General features: G+C 34.6%; 1 pseudogene; it reads right to left on the bottom strand.

Annotated features, from left to right (window-relative positions):
• Nucleotides 1-15342: 15342 nt before the first annotated feature.
• On the bottom strand, nucleotides 15343-15882 carry LOC101406986 (vesicle transport protein SFT2A pseudogene; annotated as a pseudogene).
• Nucleotides 15883-20102: the final 4220 nt, after the last annotated feature.

Here is a 20102-nt window from a genome sequence, read left to right as displayed (position 1 = left end):
ATAGCATCATTGTACAGTGAGAGATATAAATGAGACTGTGGGATACTTGCAAATACTAAAAAGTAATGGGCAACTTTCTATGTAGAATTTATCTTTAATAAAAATAAATGGATTGTAATGTGGTAGTTAAAAACTTGGTTTCTAAAGTCAGGAAGTTTGAACTTAAATTACAAGGTAATCTGTGTGGCCTTTTGCAAATAACTGATATTCTCTAAATCAGTGATCTTAAAACTTGAATTCTTGAGTATTCACAAAGACTTTCCAAGGGTATGGCATGGGGATTTAAGAAAGTCAATTTCCAGAACCTCAAATGTGTGCTGCTAGCGATGTACTTCCAGTCAAGGTACCACTCAGGATCTCCTTTCTCACCTGCTCTATCCCAATTGTTCCTCTTCTAGTTGTGAAATTAAGGGAAAGTTCTCATCCAACCCAAATCCTTCAATGGAAAATTATCCTGGGGTTTAAAAACTACTAGTGTGGCAAACAAATGGACAATTCAAGTTGCTTGCATTGGTGAAGCCTCTTTGAATAGGGCACAATAAGCCCATTGTAGTGTATTATATTTTACTAAGTACAAGTGTGACATTGGAAATGGAATATTTTGTTTTTTGTTGGAAATGTTGAAACCAGATATATTATAGGATAGGAATTTGGGAATAAGGTAATTTTTATTTCAAAATCTTACCTCTTGCATGCCTTAATTATTGTCGAAGAATGTATTGCTCCTGATGGAGAACCCCATCAGAGCAAAGCAAAGAGAGTAGACAGCACCAGTAAGAAACAAGGAAGGAGGTGACAACTCATAGCAAGGCTCCATGCTTTACATAGTTCTGTATGAGTCCTTTCTCTCTCTCTCTTTCTCTCTAACTGTTCACAACTGTTTCCTTTTAGAATTCCTGCTGGTCCTATTGAAGTACATACATGAGATTAATTTCTAACTAGTAGTTTCCATTCATAAGCTAAGATTAGCTTTTAAAAATTTTGTTATCTGGAATAGGTTGAAATGAGTCTTTGAAATATTACAAGCTTTATTAATTGTATAATCAAAGCTATTCCTTACAGATGGTAAAAAGAAAATACTTCTCTCCAGCTCATCCTAGATTAAATAACAAATTAAATAATCACATATTTGTTAGCATGTAAATTAATAAGATTTCATTGAAATTTCCTAATGTGAGAAGTTGTTATATTTGTTCCTCATTGGCCGAATAAAGTAAGAACACATGAAACACCTGGGAATGTATTGCATTTTCATGTTACTAAAGAAAAGCTTTTTGAATCTTGTATGATTTCTTGGTAAAGTGAGTTTCTCATGTTATGAAATGACATAATTTTCAGCAAAGCTGCTAACTAACAGGAACAAAATATTGTTCACCTTTATTTGTTTTATTGGCTGTGTGTTTACCATGTTTGAGAACACTGCTCTTAAAGTTGATCTTGGTGAAAATACAAGAAGATGTCTTCTACTCTATTCAAAGTCTGCTCAAAACAAGAATAGAATATATTCTTTTTATTTATTTATTTATTGTTTATTGCGGTAACATTGGTTTATAACACGGTATAAATTTCCGGTGTACATCACTATACTTCTATTTCTGCATGGATTACACCATATTCTCATGTTCACCACCCAAATACTAATTACAATCCATCACCACACACATGTGCCTAATTATCCCTTTCGCCCTCCTCCCTCCCCCCTTCCCCTCTGGTAACCACCAATCCAATCTCTGTCTCTATGTGTTTGTTTGTTGTTGTTTTTATCTTCTACTTATGAGTGAGATCATACAGTATTTGACCTTCTCCCTCTGACTTATTTCACTTTGCATAATACCCTCAATGCACATTCAGTTCTTAAATTGTTTTTATGGCTTAAAAAGTATACTTAATATCTGCATTTTCCATTTGTCATTACTATAGAAAACATGGAATAATTTAAAAATTGGTGTTTAAATAAATTCAGGGTAGGGAAAGAATCATCATTTTGAAATTTAAATTTTCACTCAATATTTTACACTCTACCATTGAAGACTACATTGAAGCAATGAAATGCCCTTCCCGATATCCAAAGTCATCTGAGTAGCCTGCATGACGTTTCCCATGTGAGACAAAATCCACAGGGAATTGATAACACTGCTTGTTTTTGTTAATGTTTTGCAAAGTCAGATTTATGTCAAATATGGAAAACCAGAAGAAAGAAGAAATAGAGTATGTGAGCTATTGACTTTTGTGTACAACATAGAGTTCATTATTAAAATAGCAGCATATGGTCTCTAACTGCTTATGAATGGATAGGCATAAACACAGAGATAACTGTCAAGTAAAAATACATATCTATAAAAACAGAGTTTTAATATCTACTTCATTATTTCTGTAAATTAAATCTAGTGGCTGGTACCGCCTGGGGATGTTCAATAAATAGCGGTTATTGTGGGTAATCACCTCTTAACTTGACGTAAGTACATCTCATGTTATGAAAACTCTTTTAATGTGCTGTAGACCTAATTTTGTATCAGAATCACCTGTGGAGTTCTTTAAAAGCAAATTTCAGAATTCTAACTGAGCGGTAGCATCAAAAATTCTGAGGTTGTGTCTCTGGTCATTTTTGAACCAATTTGTTGGGAGCAGTGGTTCTAGAGATTTAAGTAGTCACAGATCCCTTTACAAACAGGCCTCTTTCATATCCCTCAGCATTGGCCAGATTTTAGACTCTTTAATGCATGCCCAGTATTAAAATATTTCAAAGTGTAGAAACACAGAATGATCTTATCAGCTAAAATATCATGAAATTCTTAAAGGTAAATTCCTATACTTTTGCTTATAAATACTTTTAATATTTTGTGGTATATATTGTTGTCTTTTTCTTCGTTCTATGAATATGTATGGAATTAGCATAGGGGAGGCAATATCATATGAAACATCATCAAACCTAAGATGCCAATGATTGTAATGTGCAGCATTATTTTATGAAATACTAAAAGAGAAAAAAGCTGAAGATTAAAATTTGACAAAATGCTTTCTTACACAATTTTTATTAGACTTATTTCAAGTACTACTTTAGACGTATTAAGACACAAATGATATGACCCAAGCACCTTGGGCATTGACAGTGTAATTTTGTGTTATGTGAGAGAATGGGAAAGCATTTTTAGCATTTCCCATTTGTCTAAACTTATGGTTTCATTTTTTCATCAACTGAGTCACATGTTGCTGAAGGCTACGCAGCCTCTGTAGAAAGTCAGCAGGAATTTTGTGTCAAATTGATATGTGATGCCTTAGTGATAGTTCTACATTATGCATGAATCTTTCTCACTAGCCATTCACTGCTTAGAAGTGTCTTCCATCTATTAAATGAGATTAGGAAATCTCTCCTTTCAGTTCCCATTCTTGTCTGGTAATGATACAGATATTCCAGTTACAAAATTTCACAGCTTCATCTACTTATTGGGAACTTCCTTTCTTAGGGCATGTAAACCTCTTTAACGTTGATTTGCAAGGATCATAGAGTGTCCGTTCAATTTCAATAAATGATATCATACAGTTTTCAAAAGTAGCTGCAATTTAGAAACATATCAATAATATATGGAGTTACAGTGCTACAGATGTTTGTCAACACATGGCATTGTTAGTAATTTTAACTATTCCAGTGGTTGTATAATCATATCTTCTTCTTGATTAACTTATATTTTTTCTAATTATTATTTATCTGGTATCAATGAGATTAAGCAACATTTTAAATGTTTCTTGGATATTTTCATAAACTGTCTTTTGAAGTGCCTGCTCATTTCTTTTCTTTTCTTTTCTTTTCTTTTCTTTTTTTTCTTTTGTGAGGAAGATCAGCCCTGAGCTAACATCCATGCTAATCCTCTTTTTGCTGAGGAAGACTGGCTCTGAGCTAACATCTATTGCCAATCCTCCTCCTTTTTTTTCCCCAAAGCCCCAGTAGATAGTTGTATGTCATAGTTGCACATCCTTCTAGTTGCTGTATGTGGGACGCCGCCTCAGCATGGCCAGAGAAGCGGTGCATCGGTGCGCGCCCGGGATCCGAACCCCGGGCCGCCAGTAGAGGAGCGCGCGCACTCAACCGCCAAGCCACAGGGCCAGCCCCCTGTTCATTTCTTACGGCCATTTTTCTTTTGGATTGTATTTTTTCTTACTGATTTATAGAAATCATAGTTTCAAAAAACAAGCATTTTTTTATTATACGTGTTGCATATATCTTCTCCTACTCTGTGGTTTGCCTTTTCACTATCTTATTTTTGTCTTTGAATAAACAGAATTTCTTAATTTCAATATGCTCTAGCTTATGAATATTTTTCTTTATGGTTAGTTTTGTGTGTGTGTGTTCTGTTAAATAAATATTTTTTTAACTCCCCCAAAAGGGAAGCACTTTTCTACGTTATTTTACGGTAGACTTACTGCTTTCCCTTTCACATTCAGAGTTTCAATCCATTGGGCAGAGTGTGGGGTAGGGGTCAAATTCATTTTACCTTTTTTTTTATTTGTATATCCAATAATCCAACATTATTTATTGCATAGTCTATCATTTTCCCACTGCTCTGAAAATTCACCTTTGTTATATATTGTGTCTGTGTTTATCTGTTATTAGACTCTAATTCTGCTTCGTTTCTCCATTTGTCTGTCTTTACATCAACAACTGACTTAGCTACACTAGTTTTGTAAAAAGTCTTAACATCTAATAGAGCAAGTTCTCCCACTTTTTTCTTCTACTTCAGAATTTCCTGGCTAGTCTTGAACCTTTGTAATTCTATATAAATTTTAGAATAAGCTTTTCAAGTTCTAGGAAAAAAACTGTTGGGATTTTGGTTGAGAATGCACTGACTCTACAGGTCAATTTGAGGAAAATTGACATTTACAATATTGAAACCTCCAATCCAGGAAAAGTTTTATTTCTCTGTTATTAATGTTTTTACATTTTCCCTCAATTATAATTTATATGTTTCTTTGTGGAGATCTTGTACATTTTAGAGAAATTTATTCCCATGTTTTGTTTTATTTTTTATTTTTATTCTTTTTTTTTTTTTTTGGTGAGGAAGATTGTCCCTGGGCTAACATCTGTGCCCATCTTCCTCTACTTTTTTAATATGTGGGACTCCTGCCACAGCATGGTTTGATAAGTGGTATGTAAGTCCATGCCTGGGATCTGAACCCACAAACCCTGGGCCGCCGAAGCAGAGCATGTAAACTTAACCACTACGCCACCAGGCTGGTACCCCATGTTTTGCTTTTTTAATGTTTTTGAAGTTATTGTAAATGATGCTTTTTAATGTCTGTAGGAATGTTAGTGATGTTTCTTTTTCCATTCCTCTATTAGTTGTTCTGTTTCCTTTGCTTTTTATTATTCTTCAGTTTATCCAGGTACTTATCAATGTTTTAGTCTTTTCAAAGTATCAGCTTTTAGTTTTGCTAGGTATCTATAATGTATGTTTGTTTTCTATCTTTAATAATTTTGGTTCTTATATTTATAATTTATTTCCTTTTGTTTTGTTTAGGTGTCATTTTTTGCAATGTTCTCAAGTTACCAAGAGCAATGCTTAGCTCATTAATTTTCAGCCATTCACCTTTTCTGATATAAGGCTATCCATTTGTTCTAACCACAGCTTTAGCTGCACTCCAAAGTTCTGATATATGGTGTTTTGTTATCACTCAGTTCAAAATATTTTCTAATTTTCACTTTAACTCATTCTTTGACCCATATGTTATTGTAGAAGTATATTTTTAAATTTCCAAATATTCACAGATTTTCTAGTAATCTTTTTACTGATTTATAGTTTCTTTGTATTGATTTAAATTTTTCTTGGACTGTAAGCAGAGTGTAAAGTTACTGAGAAAGTATAGAGACATAAACCAAATGGTTGGCTAGGTAGGGTCAGTAAGCTGGCTACGAAATTTGGATTGCCTGGGAAAGCCAAAACAACATTTTGTGGGGTATTTTTTAACTCATATTGATTTATAGTGAAATATGATTATTGTTTATTCCATGAGATTTCTTGTAAAAGCATATTAAAATCAGCATGATAGGAAAAAATAAAGGTATCTTAAAAGAAGTTTTTTTTTTTTAAGGGCTCGAAATCCATGAGGTGATGGACTTTGGAGGAGAAATTCTTCCTAATTCTTTAGGTTGTGGTCATTTACTCACTTATTTGACCAATGTTTGTTGAGCGCTATGTGTGATGCATTATGTTATATACAAGTGAAATAACCTTGACCAAGAGAGCCAGAGTCTCTTTCTGCATTGAGCTTAGGGCCTAGCTCTAGATATTGGGAACTGAGTCAAAAATATGCCAGGCTATTACTTTGTTTGGGTCTGTTCTGAACAGCATAACCATGTATACATTCTAAGACTTCCTCAGGAAAAAAATGATATGGTACCATGTGCTTTTCTATTAATAAACTCAAATTTTACAGTCACAAATTTTTTGTCTAGCATGCAAAGAGGACTTAACCATATGTGCAAATAATTATTTTTTATGCAGCACAGAAGTTAGACTTTGAAAATACATTGCTTAAAATAGTCAGAAATTATTACTACTGGAGTTCATTTTGCACAGATTTGCATCATTTAGGCAGAAGCTGAAAACGTTGTAAGGCAATTCAAGAATATATTTTACCATATTTCTTAATACTGCCGTATGAGATTTGCACCTTAAGACAAATTGTATATGATTGCCTGCTAAATATACTAGTCAACTTTCTCTCTATTCTTTAACAATGGGGAAAGTAAGCCCTTAGAATAAATATCAAGATATATCAATATAAAAATAACAGTTGGACAGTATAGACTGCCAAAATAAGTGGGAAAAAAACATATAAATCAAGTAATAAGAAGAATCTATTTCCTTCCCATCTTGCTACAGGAAAACTTGAAGAAAACCAAGTAGAAAACATGATTTAAAGGAAGAAAATACGGCAAAAGTACAGTCAGTCTTCACTATTACGGATTCCACATTTACAAATCCACCCGCTTGCTGAAATGCATTTTTAACCCCAAAATCAATACTTCAAGCCATTTTGTTGTCATTTGTAGACATGCACAGAGTGTTGAAAAATGTGAAGTCACTTTTAGAGCATGTTCCCAGATGAGGTCAAACATGACAATGTTCTGCCTTCTTGTTTCAGCTCTCATTCTGTAAACAAGTATCCTTTTTTTTTTTTTTTTTTTAAATTTTTTCCCCCAAAGCCCCAGTAGATAGTGGTATGTCATAGCTGCACAACCTTCTAGTTGCTGTATGTGGGACGCGGCCTCAGCAAGGCCGGATAAGCGGTGCGTCAGTGCACGCCCAGAATCCGAACCCGGGCCGTCACCAGGGGAGCGCCCGCACTTAACCGCTAAGCCACGGGGCCGGCCCACAAGTATCCTTTTTGCAGTTTATTTGTGCCACATTATTTGCATTTTTATACTTTTTGTTGGTGATTTCACCGTTTAAAATGGTCTCCAAAGCATGATGCTGAAATGCTCTCTAGTTTTCCTAAGCCTGAGAATGATGTGCTTTATGGAGAAAATATGTGTGTTAGGCATGTTTCATTTAGGCATGAGTTATAGTGTTGCCAGCCGTGAGTCCAAGGTTAATGAATCAATAACATCTTTAAATATGGTGTTTTTAGATAGAAACACACATAAAACAAAGTTATATACTGATTGGTTGACAAAAATGTGACCAAAGACTCCGAGGAACCTAACTGTATTTTCCCTATGAGCAATGGCTCAGCGTTCGCTAATTCAGTGTTCACAGCAACCTTATAGAACATAACTATCGTGGTGATGAGAATTGGCTGTACTTGGGTAGGAGATAGGGAGACAGAATTCTGGGGAGCATCTGATAAAACTATACATGACAATACTTAAGAGCACCCAGTTTAAGCCAAAATTTTTTTCTTGTTGCAGTTGAAGGAAAGAAACCAAACCAAAAGTGGCTCAAAGACAGAGAATAAAATGAAACAAGGATTGTCTCTAGGGGAACCAGAGGAAGAGAAAATAGAAGCTAAGGCATCTCAATCTTTAAATAACTTTGGAAACTAGTCCAAAGTTTTCTACTTTAACAAAGTTCACTAGATATCTACAAAAGGCCATTCTGTTCCCATAGGATCCATCATTATCTCACCCTGGGTGGTTTAAGATATTGAAGCTAGAAATATTTCTTTATGCATAAGAACAAAGTTACTTCGGTTTTTTTTTCTTATTGGAATATTTATTCATTTATTTACCGATTTCACAAATAGCAACTCAACTCTGTCTACAGGTGTAGCCAAAATTCGTCCAGTGCTTGACATCAAGTACAATGTATTGTGCACCCCAGGTCTCTACAAATACCTGTTGAATGTATGAATTAGTGAAAAATTAATTATACACATTTGGGATTCAGGGGTAGGGACAGATGTGCACGGGCATCAAGGGGCTATTTTTAAAGTCACAATACTATTCATCCCATGTAGCAGTTCATCAGGAAGGCTGTTTCAAGGAAGTGACCTGCTATGCAGAGAGAGCTCCAGCCAAAAGTATGATAATTAATTAAAATGGCTCTTACTGCCTGTAAATAAATTACAAATATTTGATGAGAAATCTCAACTCTTCAAAACAAAATCACCTAGGTGCTTTACTTAGATCTTCCTTAAATGAAGTTGAAAATAAAATCAAATGGATTAAGAAAAGTATAATCCCCCTAGAAAGAATCATCTGCTTTTGAATAATAGACTCTGCTGTCTCAACATTTTTATCAGTAAAACCACAAACAGCTTGGCAAAGGATTAGATCTGACTTAGAATCCCTTCTCCTTAAAAATCCTAGCCATGAAGAAATTAATAGGCCTTTAAATATACCAATCATGAATTTCAAATGAAGGGTAGGGCTAGGTGGGAAATTAAGACTGGCGTGAACCAGAACTGGAAATTATTTATAAACTGAGAAGTTAATTAGCGTGAGAAGACAGTTTTGTGCTTGGGAGAGATAGTAATATAATGTCTACTTATTCTTGAACAAGGGTGGACAGACTCCAACCCTTGAACGAAATCTAGCCAACAGCCTGTAGTTATAGATTCATTGAAACAACCATCCTTATTCGTGTATGCATTACCTTTGACTGCTTTCTCACTGCAATAGCAGAGCTGAATAGTTGCTATAAAGACCATATGGCCTGAAAAGCCTAAAATATTTACTGTCTGGACCTCTATAGAAAATGTTTGCCAACCTCTGTTCTCGATTAATATTTCCTATCTAGAGTTAAGAATAAGTCTCCATATATTCTGTTTTGTTTACTTTTTCTTTGCAGATGTTCTCAATATTTTCTTAATATTGAGTGAAAGTCATAATGTAAAATACCAAATTTGATTTCCATTGAATGGCTTCCTTACTTTTTTACTAAATAGATGTTAGATGGCTGTACATTCTGTTTTTGCTTTTAGCATCTATTCCATAATAAACCGTATTGTTTTATTAAGCCAAATATTTCTGATACTAACTCCAGAAAATTAGATTTAGAAAACAGAATACTGTGTAATATAAATAACATATAATAAAATTATATGATTTAAGTCCTTTTCTTTTTCTATTTTCATTTTTCCCCCATGGATCTAGGAGCTGATACAGAAAAATTAAAAATAATAGTAGAAATGTTTGTCTCTGACCTAAGCTTGTTACCCACCTTGTAATCAGATTTGCTGGAGCTTCAGTTTCTTATCTCTCATGTAGTATATTATTTTAAAAAAATACCATTTCATTTTGTTCCAAGTGATTTGAAAATATGTGTTGCTCTCATTTTTCAGGGGCATTATTTCCTTTGAACCATGAAAGAATTATTATGTTAAATATCAGGTTTTAGTGCATTAAATTGTACTGCCTTTATGTGAAAAAATATAATAGCTTTCGTAGAAAGAAATCAAACTTTTGGGGCAATATAGGTTAAACTGTTTAAAATATGTGAAGAAACAAAACTACAACTTAATATTCAGTATTTCATTTTTCCAAATATCATATAATGACACAAGAAAGAATAATACAAAGCACATAACTAAAGCATAGCCCACACAGTATGAGTTGCTATAGAGTTTGGTAAGCTATGAGCCAATCGATAACCTTTTTTTTTGAAGGTGTGAATTCCAGGACATAGAATTATGCTGGCCAAAAGAGATAACTATTTTACATTTGACTGTCTAACGCTGTTTTGTTCAAGTGATATTAAGCGTATGCAAATAAGCACTGAATTTTCCCAATTTTTTCAATGACCTAAAGATACGTAATTGGATATCAAATGGAAGTTTTCCTGTTGTCTCAGAATTAACGCTGAAGATTTAAAAAGAACAATACAGGTAATAAGCTTCTCCACATTCTGAAGAAGAGCTTCTAGACACATAGTCATAGGATTTACTAACAATCGACCAGACCTCTGCTTCCTTCACTCCCACTACCTCTTCTAGCTTGAGTGAGAAAAAGGCTCAAATTCATCAGAGGAAAGAATTCATCTGAGTGTTCAGCGGTATAATTATCAAGAACATAGTGATACTCTCCGCCCCAAGCAAAGCTAATTGGGCTCCAAGAGAATCATGCACAGAGATTAGAGAGTCTACTGAAGGCAGGCTCACATAACATTCTCCAGATGGATGTTTGCTGAGCTGGAGAAACTTGTACCAGGGTGCTGGAGTAGATGGGGCGAAGAGTTTTTGGAAAAGACTGGCATATATCCTCTTGGAATTTCAAGGCATGTGTGAATGTAGAAGATAAAAGCTGATTTTCTTCTACACCTTTCTGAAAATTAGATTCCAGATGGAGCAGCCACAGAAAGTGGAAAGACAAGAGAGGAAACATTGGGAATGCCTTATATGTCCACTTTTTAGTGTGGTACGAACTGGGGTTGACATAAAATACAGGATGCGCAGGTAAATTTGAATTTCAGGTAGACAACAAATCATTTTTAATGTAAGCATGTCCTAAATATTGCATAGGACATATTTATTTTAAATATGATTCCTTATTTATCTGAAATTCAAATTTAAGTTTATGCCCTTTATTTTTATTTGCCAAATCTGACCAGCCTAGCTAGAATGCATGAGTGAATTAGTTCAAGTACTGCTAGCTGCTATGACAAACTCCAAAGTATAAAATGGTTCAAGTATGATAGAATTTATTTCTTGCTCATGGAAATTACAAAGGAGCGAGCAGCTCTTCTTTAACTGGATCCAGATTTATTTTATCTTGTGATTCCATCCTTTTCAAAGGTGTATTCCAAGGTCTCTGTGCTCATCTGCCTCAAGGAGGCAGATGTCAAAAGAACGTGGAGGGGGCTGGCCCAGTGACACAGTGGTTGAGTTCGGCACACTCTACTTCAGCTGCCGAGGTTCGCGGGTTCAGATCCCGGGCACGAACCTACACCACTCATCAAACCATGCTGTGGCAGCATCCCACACGCAAAATAAAGGAAGATAGGCACAGATTTTAGCTCAGGATCACTCTTCCTCAAGCAAAAAGAGGAAGATTGGCAACAGGTGTTAGCTCAGGGCCAATCTTCCTCACCAAAAAAAAAGAACATAGAGGATTGCCCATGCAAAGTTTTAGTGGGTCAGGCCTGGAAATGGCACTTACACTCACATTTCATTGGCTAGAACCCAGTCACCTATTCATATCAAATTTAAGGAAAGCTGCAAAATGCAGAATAATTTTGTGCCCAGAAAGAAAAGGAAATGGGTTGGTGAACAACTAGCCAATCTCTAGCGTACTGAGTTCCCATGTACCAATGGAAATTAGCTTAACTCAAAGTTTCTTTAAAGTACCTTGCCCAAGAAAGCATCTTCGACAGAGAGGAGATTCAATAATGAGAGACTACAGGGTGTACCCGTGGATGAAGGCAAAATGGAGAGAAATAGTGATTAGAAAGAGTGTATTTCCCATACCAGTAAACGGTTCAATGTGAGGATCCCAACACACAGGCTTCATAGGCCCACAAATACAATCTAAAGGAAATTCAGCATTCGAACACTTGTAAGAGCACCACAGACTCCAAATGTTTGTTTCTCTTTCCCTAACGCCTTTTTCACCCCTGTAGGAACCAGGAATACAGAGAAAGAAGGTAGCAAGAGTGAAAAAGCAGATTATACCATCTACATTGCAGGTCAAGCCAACCTGAGAGGTGAGAACAATGGCGAAGCAGAATCGTTCAAATGAATGTGAGAATGAATTTATTTGATTCAGACTAATTAATGCATAGAAGTGGCCAGAAAGCTGCCATTTCTACTCAGATACACTTAAGGCTCAGAGAAAGAAAACCTAAAATGGAATTGAAGATGATGGTTGATGAAAAATTAATTAATATCCTGTTTATATCCCACATCTATCATTCAGATCCCTCAATAACTTGATTACGTATAAAAAGAAGTTCTAAATCCCGGATGTTTCTAGACTCAAATAATACCTATTAGTAATCAACAAGTGTTTCCTCAGAAGAAAGCCTTTTTTCTGCTTTTTTTTTTTTTTAATCCTATTGAATTTAAAGCAGCCATGTGTCTTATATATAATTGAATTCCAGCCAGGAACAGCGAAAGCACAGAACCAGACGGAAGTTTTGCTTTATGTTGTCTGGTGGAGATTGATCCCAGGGGCCAAAAGCTCTAGTTCAAGACTTGATTGAAGGGAAAAAAAAAAAAAAAATGAAAAAAAAAAAATGGAAGGAGAGTTGTGAAAATTGGCAATAAAGATTGCTACAAATCATAATTGCTAATAAAAGACCACAGTTGTTATTCTGACATCATTGGCTTACAGCATATAAAGTTCTTCTGGGTTGTGCTTAAATATTTTAAATCTCATACTAGGGTTATTAAAATTTAACAGAGGACTTATATTTTAAAAAGTATCATAAATATTTTACTGCAAACTGTTATGAAAATAACACAATCCAAAGATATTTTTATTGTATTTCATTGTAACTCATTTCTTAAACATTTCCCAAGTTCTCTAAGTGGGTAGATAGTAAACAATACTGAAAAAAAAATAAAGCAATAATCAGGCAAGCATATGATCAGGATACCTCTGTAATTTATCATTGGTGTGGGAAGATGCTGGCATTAACTTGTACATAAAATGGGTGTTCAAGAGATGTCTTAAATATTGATAGATGCATTATCATCTCCATAAAAACTAATGTGTTGTTGAAGCTACAATTAGCAGAAAAGAAAAGAAATATTGGTAAGAACATAGATCAGCTTTATGTTATGATGTTCTTAGCGTTGTAAAAGTCCATTTATTAAAATGTCACATTTATCAACAATTTTTATTGTAGTTCTTCCAATGTCTCCTCAAAAGTCATCTATTTTGTGAATGTAAATTGGTAAAATCACTATGGAAAATAGTATGGAGGTTCCCCCAAAATTTAAAAATAGAGCTACCATAAATGATCCCACAATCCCACTCTTGGGTATGTATCCAAAGGTAACTAAATCATTATCTCAAAGAGATATTCATACTCTCATGTTCATTGCAGCATTATTCACAATAGCTACAATATAGAAAAAAGCTAGGTGTCTGTCAGTGAAAGAATAGATTGAGAAAATGTGGTACATATATACAATAGAATATTATTCAGCCTTAAAAAAGAAGAAAATCCTGCCATTTGCAACAACATGGATGAACCTGGAGGGCATTATGCTAAATGAAATAAGTCAAACAGAGAAAGGCAAATACTTCCTGGTATCACTTATTATATGGAATCTAAAAAAAAAGTTGAACTCACAGAAGCAGAGAGTCAAAAAGTGGTTTCTGGCAACTGGAGAGTGGGATAAATAGGGAGAGGTGATAAAAGGGTACAAACTTTCAGTTATAAGATGAATAAGGTCTGGGGATCTAAGGTGTAATATGGTGACTATAGTTGATAACACTGTATTGTATAATCGAAATTTGCTAAAAGAGTAGAACTTAAATGTTCTAACCAAAAAAAAGGAGGAAGGGTTAATGTGTGGAGTGATGGGTGTGTTAATTGACTCAATGGGGGAAGTCCTTTCACAATGTATACGTGTATCAACTCATCACATTGTACTCTTTAAATATATTACAATTTCATTTGTCAATTATATCTCAATAAAGCTAAAAAATCATCTATTTTAATAAATTATCTATTGCTAAAAAAAATGTACACAGCAGGTATTCAATGACGCTATCAGATAAGAAGAGTCATCATATCCCACCACTTACTCAAAAGTCACTTGGGAAGGCAGCAGGCACAACAAAAGTATATAAAATTTGTCAATTGGGAATTAGATTTGTAAAGTTTATTGTCTTATGAAACCAGAGTGACCAAAAAACAGACTGACTTCTAGCTTCCTACTTCCCATAGTTCTAGCTTCATTCTCCTCAATCAGCATTTAACTGAAGGATGGGCAGAGGTAGTAATGCATGGTTAAAATGCATAAATGGCTTAAAGCGTGGGGTTTAGAGACAAATTGCCTGGATTCAAATCTTGGCTCTCCCATATACTAGTTATGTGATGCTCACAAGTTATTTAAACTTTCTGCGCCTGATTTTCTCATCAATGAGATGAGGAAAATAACACTGATGTGAGGATTCAGTGAGTTAACACATATAAAAACACCTAGAAGACTCTTAGATATAGTAAACACTACGTAATTGTAGTGCTTCTTACCTTTGGGGTTTAATATACCTTTGTTTATTTCTCTATATCTGCTTATACTGATTTCTTTTTGCAACAGTAACCATTTTTAAGTGTACAATTCAGTGGCATTAATTGTACTCACCATGCTATGCAACTATCACCACTATCTTATTTAAAACCTTTTTCATCATCCCAAATAGAAACTGTAACATTAAATAATAACTCCCCATCCATCCCTTCCATCATCCCATCATAAACATCTTTATTTTCAAGTGTGCCTTTATTTAAAAATTGTAAAGATTTATGTATTCTTTTTATTACACATAATAAGCAACCTTTAGCTTACTAAGTTAAAACTTTAAAGTTTTTTAAGATATTTTAAAAATGTAAACATTTTCAAAGAGCCAAAAAAGTTGAATATGTCTTGCAGCACAGGTTTACCCTTAAATAGTCACATCTCAAAGCTGTTTCGAAGACTTGAAAAAATGGCTAAAAATAATTTACAATTGGCAATGATTAAAATCTCCTTATCTTGGGAAGGGCATATTAATGGCACATAATGAATTTAAAGTTACAAGCATTTAACAGTTTAATCAAGCATGTAGTTCATACCAGAATACAGATGGTCTGAAATTGTCACTGCACTTGTTTTTGAAGTGATATCAGGAAAAGCATACTTCACCAAAACCACGGCGTCAACTTTCAAATGCTCTTTTCGATGAGTTTCTGATTTTCAACTTAGGACAGAAGAATAGCATTTAATTAATTAATCTCTAGCATATGGGATCCATGATAGACTATACCAGGTCATTCACAAGAACTGCTATATGCAGAACTATAAGGCCAATCCCTTCTTATGTCACCAAAGAGAAGCACAAATGGTAAATATGAAACAAAAAAGGATAATAATTGTTGCAAGATAATCTTGTTTCAAACATTTTCTTCAATTGCTTCATGGGGCCCATGAAAAAGCTCGTACTGGCTAATGCAGCAATAGTTCCCAGGATATAAAACAGTGCAAAAGGTTTTATGCCACTAGGAAGCCATAGCAATCCAGTTCCAAGGATAGAATAGAAATGCCACATAGAAAGCATTTGGCAAATCACTTCAATCTGGTGTTGAAGCTAAGGGACAAGTCAACCAGGACCTTTGTGGTCAGGCCCTGCTCCTTGTCATCCTGGCCACTCAAGACCTTCCACAGCTTCTCCACGGCATTGTGCCTGGGCAGCATGGGTGGCCACGCCTTCTCCTGCCTTTCCTGCCCACCAGGAAATCAGTGGTAACCTTTAATCTACTTTCTGTCTCTATGAATTTACCTATTCCAGATATCTCATTAAATGGAATCATACAATATTTGTCTTTTTATTTCACATAATACAATATTTTCAAGGTTCATCCATGATGTAGCATGCATCAGAATTTCATTCCTTTTTAAGGCTTAGTAATATTCCATAGTATGTCCATACCACAATTTGTTTCTCTATTCATCTGTTGACGGACACATGAGGTGTTTCCACCTTTTAGCTACTGTGTATAGTGCTGCAATGAACATTGGCATAAAATATCTGTTTGGATCCCTGTTGTCAATTTTTGGGGGTGTAAACCTAGGAGTAGAATGGCTAGGTCATAACAACTCTATATTTAGCTTTTTGAGAAACAGCAAAACTGTTTTTCTGTTTTACCTTCTCATCATTTTACATTCCTACCAGCAATGTACCAGGGTTCCAGTTTCTCCATGACCTCACTAACACTTATTTTTATTTTTTTTCTTTTATTATAACCATTCTAGTAGGTGTGAAGTGATATCTTATTGTGGGTTTGATTTGCATTTCCCTAGTGACTAATGATGCTGAACATCTTTTCATGTTCTTGTAGGCCATTTGTATATCTTTGGAGTCTATTCAAGTCTTTTGCTCATTGTTTGCCCTTTTGTTGTTGAGCATTAAGAATTCTTTACACATGCTGAATTTTAAATACTTATCAGATATATGATTTGCAAATATTTTCTCCCATTCTTTAGACTGTCTTTCAATTCCTTGATAATGAAAATACAAAAGGTTTAAATTTTGATGAAGTTCAATTTTTCTTTTTTTTTTCTTTTGTTGCTTGTGCTTTCAGTGTCATATTTAAAATTCCATTGCCAATCTTAAGGTCATGAAGATTTACTCCTATGTTTTCTTCAAAGAGTGTTATGGTTTTAGCACTTATATTTACACTGTTGATCTACTTTCAGTTAATTTTTGTATATGATATAAGGTAGGTGTCCAGCAAAATTCTTTTGCACGTAGAAATGCAATTGTCTCAGCATCATTTGTTGAAAAGACTATTCTTTTCCCATTGAGTGGACTTGGCACCCTTGTCAAAAATTGATTGGCCACAGCTGTGTATTTTCATTTCCATTCTCTCAGTTCTATTCCACTGGTCTGTATATCTATCCATCTGCCTGTACCACACTGTTTTGACTACTGCAGAATCATTGTAAGTTTTGAAAGTGGAAAGTGAATTGTCCATCTTTGTTCCTGTTTTTCAAAATTGTTTTGTCTACCTGGGACCTCTTGCAGTTTCGTATGATTTTGAGAATTGACTTTTCCATTTCCTCAAAAAAAGGTGTTCAAATTTTGATAGGAATTGCATTGAATCTGAAGATTGCTTTGAGCATTACTTACACTTAACAATATTAAATATTCCTACCCAAAAACATGAAATGTCTTTCCATTTATTTAGGTCTTCTGATTTTTGTTTGTTGATCTTGTACCCTGCAACTTTGCTGAATTTGTTCATTAGCTCTAGTAGCTTTGTAGTGGTTGATTTTTTTAAAAGATTGTTTCCATTTTACCTCTACAATCCCTTCTCCCCACTTATGATAAGTTTAAAAATAAGAATTCTTTATTTGGGTCCCCTTATGAAATTCAAGAGAGTCCAGGGACGACCAAAAATAACATGACAAATTTACTATGTATGTACAATTTTCTGGGGAGTGGGTGAATTGCTTTCATGGGAACGTAGATGGTTATGATAATTTCTCCTTAGCCCCAAAAAAGTTCAGTTTCACTCTTTTAAAGGAAAACTAGCATTGTCAGAGTTTTTTAAAAATGCATCTTTTTAAACATATTGGAAAATAATGGGGGGATATATGACTGTGATGGAAAACTCAGAATATTGATTTTCTTTATTGAATAAAATGAAATAAAATATATTTATATGTTTCCATTTCACCTGATTTAGAAAGGAACAGAATAAATCATATTCTGTACTAAGTTTTCTTTACAACTGAAACATTATCAGTTGGATAAGCATTTATTAAATACACATATTTCCTTTCAACACCTCAGTGTTTGTGTAGATATAGAGCAGCAGTTCTTAAATTGTGGTCCTAGAGCAGCAGGAACAGCAACAACTGGACACTGGCTGGAAATGCACATTTTCTGACTCCAGCCTGGACCTACTGAATCTGAAACCCTGGAAGGAGGCCAAGCCATCTATGTCTTAATAAGGAGATTCAAAAGCAGGGTAAAATTTGAGACCCAGTAGTAAATAAAGATAAGAAAATGCTCATGATCTCAGGTGAATGGCTTCTCTACTTACCTGCTTTAGTTCCCCAAAGCCAGCATCAGATCAGAGGAACTGATTACATTCAGTATTCAATGAGTGTTTATTTTGAATAGACAACTATTACCTAATTAAACCCTGAGCTAGATTTTGGGAACAAAGGAAAGAAAGCAAAGCATCTGTACTCAGGGAGCAACAAACTTGCATAAAACCCTTTTGAATCACTGATAAACCAAGGGCTGTAATAGAGTTATCCCCAGAGAGCACCCGTAGAACCTAGGAAAGTATTGCTTAGCTGCGTGGATGGAATAGGCAGGGATAGTGCAAGGAGGAAGAAAACCTAAGCTGAGTTTTGAAGAATGAATAGAAGTTTTCCAGAATGACAGTGAGTGAAGAGCATTTCTTGCGCAGGTAATTATACGTGGAAATATGATACAGCAAGTCTCATGTGAGGATTTGAGAAACAACAAGTCTTTTCCTTTTGGTGGAGATGTAGTGCACATAGAAGCTGACTGTACACAGCCAAAAATAAAAATGGAGAGCTAATAAAGCCTGGATCATGAAGAGCCTTGACTACCGTGCTTAGGTAAGTGGCACTGACCCAGTAGACAATGCGCATCACGGAAGTATTTTAAGCTAGAAAGTAAAACAAAGATCCTTGAATTTTAGAATAATGATTTTGCCAGCTGGTTAGATGATGACTAGGAAAAGAGTCAGAGTGGAAAGACAGAAATGTGTTAGATGTTTGTTATATACTTATTACAGTAACTTGCTAAGTCATCTAACGGGAAACAGTAGTTTGGACACATATCAATATGAATTTGTTCAAAGCACTAGTATTTGTCGTTTAAGACATGAATTTCCTATTATTTACATGTCAGTGAAGTCTTCATTGTCATAAAAGGTGAAAACTCTTTTGAAAAATTGTCTTTGAACATCTCAATAAAGAATGTAGCAAGTCTATTACAAAGTATTTGTTTTTTTTAAGTCAACGAAGAAAAGTGCACAGATGATTTTTCCATTTTTTCCCCAAATTTGTCACTTCAAGGTGCATTTGACATGTATACTTAGAAACATTTGCTGAATAATTGATTTATAAATATGACCTATATGGTCCTCAGTTCAGGATAAAAGAAAATAAGTCAATTGTGTTCAAAACAGCAATATATAGGTTTAATAGCACGGAATTTTCAAGATAGATACACCATTTTGTTTGTTCTTACTGAACTTATATTAAATCAATTAGTTATTTTCAAATGGAAGTCTATATCTTATTTCCTTATAGAAAAAAATTTGCACAAGTAAAAATAGTGATTTTCTCCTTTCCTCTTTTTATTCTTCCTTCCTAATACTTCCATCACACTTCTTCAGGGCATTTAGTTAAAATAATGATCTTGCCTTTTTTGTTCTTTCTTCCTTTCTAATTACTTGGATCCTGTAGATTCAAGGGACCCATGTACCTAGGAGTATGAGTGCCATCTCCCATATACCCAGAGAAACTCTGTGAAGGGCTAGATACTGTATGTAGCTAGATCAGAGAAGACCAAAAGATATCACCACTAAAATTGCAAAATTTTTTAACAATAATTTCTGATTAAGTACATGGAATATAATATTTCAGGAAATCTAAATGCAAAGAAAGGTTATCATTTTAATAACGAAAGAAGGTAAAATATTTAATAAGTTGTTAAGAAAAATGATCCAAACTTAGAAGTAAACCAAAAGGAAGTCTGCAAGTCCTTTCCAAGTCATACGGGAACAGTCTAAGAGGCTCATGCAAAGATTATTTAATTATCTAGGCCTATGTGCCTTTGTTTGACATGCTGTTTATAATTAATTAGGTCTCAGAGTCTATGGAGTTACAACTTAACTTGTGGATTTGAAGCCGGGTATCTGAGGGGTACTGTAGATATTAAATCAATTTGCTGTTTAACCTGTTTAACT

The sequence above is a fragment of the Ceratotherium simum genome, chromosome 23 (genome assembly GCF_057802395.1).
Source record: "Ceratotherium simum simum isolate JZ-2026a chromosome 23, ASM5780239v1, whole genome shotgun sequence".
Classification (NCBI taxonomy): Eukaryota; Metazoa; Chordata; class Mammalia; order Perissodactyla; family Rhinocerotidae; genus Ceratotherium; species Ceratotherium simum.
Note: the sequence above shows the minus strand (reverse complement) of the source record. Positions and strands in the feature narration are given on the sequence as shown.